This window comes from Streptopelia decaocto (assembly GCF_964273445.1).
Source record: "Streptopelia decaocto genome assembly, chromosome: 13".
Taxonomy (NCBI): domain Eukaryota; kingdom Metazoa; phylum Chordata; class Aves; order Columbiformes; family Columbidae; genus Streptopelia; species Streptopelia decaocto.
In genome coordinates, this window is record NC_138668.1 from 2,903,701 (window position 1) to 2,909,922 (window position 6,222).

A 6,222-nucleotide genomic window follows, 5' to 3' on the forward strand; every position below is an offset into this window, starting at 1 on the left:
AAGATGTTCAAAACTAGGTCCAGATGAAGAACTAAAGGACCATGAGCAGCATTGTAATGGTGAGACTGGAAGAGAAATAGATAACCAAACAGTCCTTCCAAATTATAATGGTTTTATTACAGTGTATTCTGTTTGTTAACAATATTTACTTGCCCCTTCGCTAGCTCTGTGAGTACAGAGGCTGCAGAACGCTTGTTTCGTGGTGTTTGTGAGTTCAAAAATATGCATTTTCTTGCAATGGTCCATTCCAGCTGCCACTAAGCAGTAAAAACAGCAAATTATGCCAAAGCAAAGTATGCCCGCTTCTTTTATTAAATTTGTGGCCACCATTTTTTCTTTTCCATGTGATATTTTCATCTTCTGTCCCACAGGGGATACTTTACTTATATACATAAAATACGTGAGTCGTGACACTTCATGTAGTTAATTTTCACTGTTTTCAGACTGCTTGACAGTAGCCTGCTCTACTTCATTACACACCAGCCAACGAGTGGATTAGTTTACTTTCAAAACACAAAACCTCACATTAATCCCCAAACAATTAATTACTGAGAGAAGACAAGCATATTTTTAACCCAGCCTGTGACTTTTCTACTTATTTAATGCAACGAGACATGATCTGTGTAATTCCAGGCATGTCCTGCCAAGTGTCCTGCGGGCTCTAAGTTCTTAGCGTGAAGTTATTGTGGTTGCACGCAGGGCTGGTGTCCCTTGGTTCTGAGAGTACAGAAAGACCAGAAAGTGAGGTTTTGCTCCAAAGTGTTTCCCCAGAGGACACATAACTTGGGCCGGTGGGATCTGGTGGGGCTGTGTCTCAACAACCCTTGCTTTTGGGTTCTAAATTTGGAGACGTAATCCTAGAACACAAAGGGGCAGAACAGGCACGTGGTGGCTCCAGCCTGTGTCCTCAGTCTATACGAGAAGATGTCTCAGAGACAATTTTAAACCAGACTTTAAGTCCTAAAATTGTTTGGACCTCTGATTTTGAGCGCAAAAAACTCAAGCAGAAAGTAGTTTCGTCAATGCAGGCACGTGTTTAGTTGTCTATGTCATAAAAAGTCATCAGAAAACAAGATGAGTGACATTAAGAGCGGGGAGAAAAGGCACCAATCTCAAAAGTGCAAAATCAAATCCAAAGGAAACGGAGCTCCTTGAGAACAGACCTGAACACATTTGCTATCAAGCTCTGCCCATTTCTTCTACGTTGCTTTTAATCTGACTTTTCATCTGGTGATGTAGAGCCAAATATCTCCACGGGCAACATGTAGGTCCCCAAACTCATAGGAAATTAGCATGCCTTAATAAAATTTATGCATGGCTTGCTAATGCAGCTCCACATCTAAAGGGAAAACAGATGTTCTGTTTAGTTATTCTCTTCATGTGCAAGGAAAAGCTGTTGGTTACAGTTTCTTTGGTGCTGGAAAGGTTACAAATGATGCAATTTTTACAATCCAACTCCAAGGCGCGCTGCTAACCTGAACTGCTGAGGTGACGCTTGCAGATGCCTGTCACCCACTTACCAGCTTCATATTTCTCAACACCTACGCTTGAGGATGAATAAATAGAACAGAGTCCACAGTATCTGCCTGAGACCATTAATGGGCTGGCAGACCAGGCTCCCCAGCCCTCTGGCTGAATTCATTGCGGAGTTTCTCAGCCCAGGTTTGTTTCAAAGGAGAGGCAGAATGGATGCGTATCCAAAAAGCTGCTATTAGAGATGTCACTAAATGGGTCTCTCAAGGCTTCGGCACGAAGAAGAAAAATCTTGATTCTTCCCCTTTGTCACCTGTCTCCCTCCACTTAGCACATATTGTGCATTCTGCCCACATAATTTGCTGCTACACATTGCAGATGGGCAATCTTTTCTCTTTCCATTTTTACACAATTATTTTCAAGATGTGCAAAAACATTGGCACTTACAGTGAGTGTTTGCCATCTGAAAGAGCTTGCCACTGCAAACATGCATGCATGCAGCCACATATATCCGATATTCATTCTTTGCTTTGCAGATGGGTATCAAACACAAAGGCTTTCAAAATGCTAATTCATTGGGCTGCTATATTTGTTTGTTTGTACAATACGTTTATTCATTGCTCCCTGAATGGGGGGATCCCAAGCCTCCTTTATTTCTCTGTAGCTAACAAGTGGACATTAATACAAAAAGTGGGTCCCTGTCAACAACAAAAAAATGCCCCAAAATAACAGCAAGTGTGACAAATTGTAGCCATCAGCTTAATACCCTTTCAAAGTATTTATCCAAACAATCCTTTTATAGCCTGTCTTACAGATAATAGGAAAGAATAAACACTCCCATGCACACCTAAATGTGACTACTAGCTGATTTAGGAATTATCAGTCTCCAAAAAATGGAGAAGGAAAGGACTCTGTCATTTAAAGAAACAACAGCAAACGATGCAAAACCCAAGAGGCAGGAATGCAGAGAAGAGCTGGCAGGAACTAACCAGATGAGCGATCAGCATTTTATTCAGACGGTGTTTCAGCGTCCACCCGGAGGAGATTAAGTATCCTGTCCTCTCAGTGCAGAGAAGGAGAAATAAATCAGGTTTCACCACAAGCGGGGTGGCAGAGAGTTAATTAGGGATAGGAAAAATATATTTCAGTTAGCAAAGGAATAAAGAACGAGCATATGAAGGAACTAAAATATACTGAAAAGATGTTGGAGCACATCTGGGAAATGGTGGCGGAGCATCCTGCAGCCACAGGGGACGGTGCACAACAGGTGCCTCGGGCGGCTCAGCCGAACGCTGCGATCCGGGAGCCAAACGCTGTTGCTCGGAGTTGTCATATGAAAGCAGACATTTCCCTCAGCCCGTCTCATGTCAGAGCCTCTCCAACAACAACGCATATTAAAAAGGGTTGCGTAAAGAAACAAAAGGACCTTAGGTTTCCTCTCAAAGTAGTTTTTAAAAACCATGACCCTCATTAAAGTCAACCTGAATTGTTCCGCGTCTCTTGTAATTTGCATCCCAGGGTCTGTGCAAAACTAGAATGTGAGAGATTTTGCTATTAAAACAAGCCAAACTGCACAAGAAAATTAGCAGAAACCACAAGAAGCGGAGCAGTGGTGAAACTACCTTATTGCCCCTGTGCTCAGTGGTTTCCATTAATGATTTAACAGTAAAACTCAATAGAATGAGTAAGAGATACCAATACACGTCGGCTACAGATCTGCTCCGTGTTGTTGGAGCACATGCATATGGATACATTAAAGCAGGAGAAACTTTCAAAGGCAATGCACTATTTTATTTTCCTGTTCCAAGCTGAGGTTAAATGTGTCTGGGGCTTGTACCTCCATAGCCCTAATGAAGATCAATTCCAAACTAAGAGCCACAAGTCCTCGCTCCAGTCAGCTGGATGACAATATTGTGTTTAGAAACACAATATTTTAGGCTTTTCTTTTCCACTGGGTTCCAAGGGTGGGTACAGGTGGGTTTGGGGACATGATGCAAAGTTCTGGCTGTGAGCTGATGGGTGACATCAGAGCTTTGTGGACCACGGCACCGGTCCAGCCACGTGCCATTCCAGATCTGCTGACATCCCCCTTCTGCCAAGAATACCATAGGTTGCAGATCACTGCTCAAGAGGAAAGGCTTCTATGGGAATGAATGCATGAATATGGCTCCTGGCTGAAATATTTAATCAATGTTTCAGTGACTTTCTGCCACCAGTGAATTTCAACATTCCTCATTTTGGGTAAAAGCTGGGAGTCACATTTCAACAATATATTCAGAGAGCACCAATACAGTCAGATAGCATCTGATGATGCAAGAGCAGAGTCTGCGGTCAATCACCGTTCCAGTAATTTAGGAGAGTGCAGAAGAAGGAGTGCTGCCTTTTGACTGTCTCCATGTTTGTTATTTATACACCATGTCATTCTGAGCTTGTTGTTTGCTTGTAGCTTTGGGCTGACGGTTCCCCGATTCCAAAGGCAATTCAGCCCCTGACATAAAGCAGAAGAACAATGCACGGTTCCTGTAAAACAACAGTGCTCCCGCCGCTGCTGTCAGAATGCAGGGATTAGATACAGAATAATGCAGTCCCTGATCAAACCTGCAGCTGTAATTCAACCTCTGGACAGTGCTGATGCCATAAATTTGTGAAGAAAGTGCAGCTCAAGCGATTTGTGAACAAGAGCTGGTGAGTCCAATTGAATTACAGTTGTGGGAACAGCCGGGATCCCCCTGCACCGAATCATTACTAATGAGAGCCAGAGAATGATTACTTACAATTTTAATGAAATTGAATTTTAATTTATAACCTTGGCTAGAAGAGAAGGAGGGAGAAACATACAATGAATATTTGTGGGTGACAGGGAAAAAAATACAGCGAGAAACCCAAAATAAACGGAAGGAGAATGCATTCTCCTGGAAGAGACAAGATAACATTTTATCTTCTAAAAGATATTCATATTTTAGCAAACAGTTGTGATACAGTGAGCACTGAAGAAAGCTACTCTATATCACAGTTCAGATGATGGAAGAGCTTAGAAAGAAAATGCCCAGATATGTTTTCTGCAATCCATTTATGATACTCAGAAGAAGGGGAACTGTTTCACTGGTTCTCAAGCCATCACAACCCACTGTTTTGGCACGAAATCAGCAGAATGGGAACTACAAGCACCACTGACATATCCTAATCAAATAATCACATGGAACCCTTTCTGAGCAAGCCTTCCAGTTTCAGCACTGAGTGGTTATTCACTATTGGAAGGAAAAGCATAATTAACGCCAAATACTGGTTTAAATAGAATCAAGTTTCTTGCTGTTCGCCATGTTGAGGTAACACTGCTATTTTAATATTCTTTTTATTATAATATTGCCCTGTTTCTACTGGGATTACAGTATAGGGAGGTTAAGAAAAGTGGTTTATGAAGTTCATCTCAGACATGGAAATGTGGAGAGATGGGGGAAAAACAGAAAACGTAAGTAGCACAAAATGGATGAATAAGGGAGCACTTGTGGCACAGGCCGCACAAGTTTTGCAACTCATAACATGAATCTGCAAGCCAGGGATGATTAGAAGAGTGTGGGATGTATAGTGGAAGGTCTGAGACTTGGGGCTCGCAGCAAGGGTCACACAAATCAGACGTGGTACTGGAGAGGTGCTGAAAAATGCTCAGGGTTTTGACTTTACATTTATTTTACAGAAGGTAAATCAATATCTCTTCACTCCAGTGCACTCGTATCATATGGCTTTCTGTTACAAGGTGACCAGGGCTTGAACATGTCTCCTCTGAACTGAAAACAGCTTCATCCAAAGAGATCTTTTTTCTACAAAATGTCTAAAGCACCCTATTACCTCATGGCACAGGGTGATGGGACCCAACCCAGTATTTTGTTGTACAACCTCGGAATCAGTGGATGGAAACTATTACTATTCAAACAGTAAAGCATGCAAATTGAGTGGGAATCCAGTACTATTTGCATATATTAAACTATTTTGTTAAAATGAAGAATATTCAAATGAGATTTGCCACACAAGAGAGGATTTTCAAAGAGACAGAGCAGTCCTACTGGGAGAAACGTTATAAAAATAGGCTAATGAAGGGTCAGTCTCTTCTATGTGTCACAAGATTATTTCACAGCAAAGTGTATTGTCATGCACACTCATTTACTCAGACTTACAGGGCCTAATTGATTTTGGAAACCGAAGCTGTATCCCGTCACCACTGGAGGGAGACATCATTCTTCAAAAAGCTGTGAAACTGCTGCTGCCACCAATGCACCTCGGTACGAAAGGGTGAAAACATTATCTGGAGAAATACAGCTGCTGAATTTGATCCAGGCTGGACACAGTAAATCACAGGTTCTAATAACAATAATAATACAGCATGAATGAGACAGTGCCAGATTAACAAAGATACTTAATACTTCCACTCTGATCAATACCGCTCAAGTGAATCTTATCCTGGCATCTGAACTCGGTCCAGGTTAAATCCACCACCACTATCTGTATGTTCTCCTCGCTCCCTCCCATCACTGACAAGCTGTGCTTGCAGAAACCCATTTGTGATGTTAAAGTCTCAGGCTGATATTTCCTAACCCTTTATCTGACTGTGACCTCGAGTGTGACCAAAAAATCTTCCTGTAGATGGCATCATTTTAGTTTTCACTTAACCCTCAGTGGCCTAGTGTCCTATTTTACAATCATTCAATTACCGCTACTGCTGCTGAAAAAAAAACCCAGTGAGAAAATAATTAT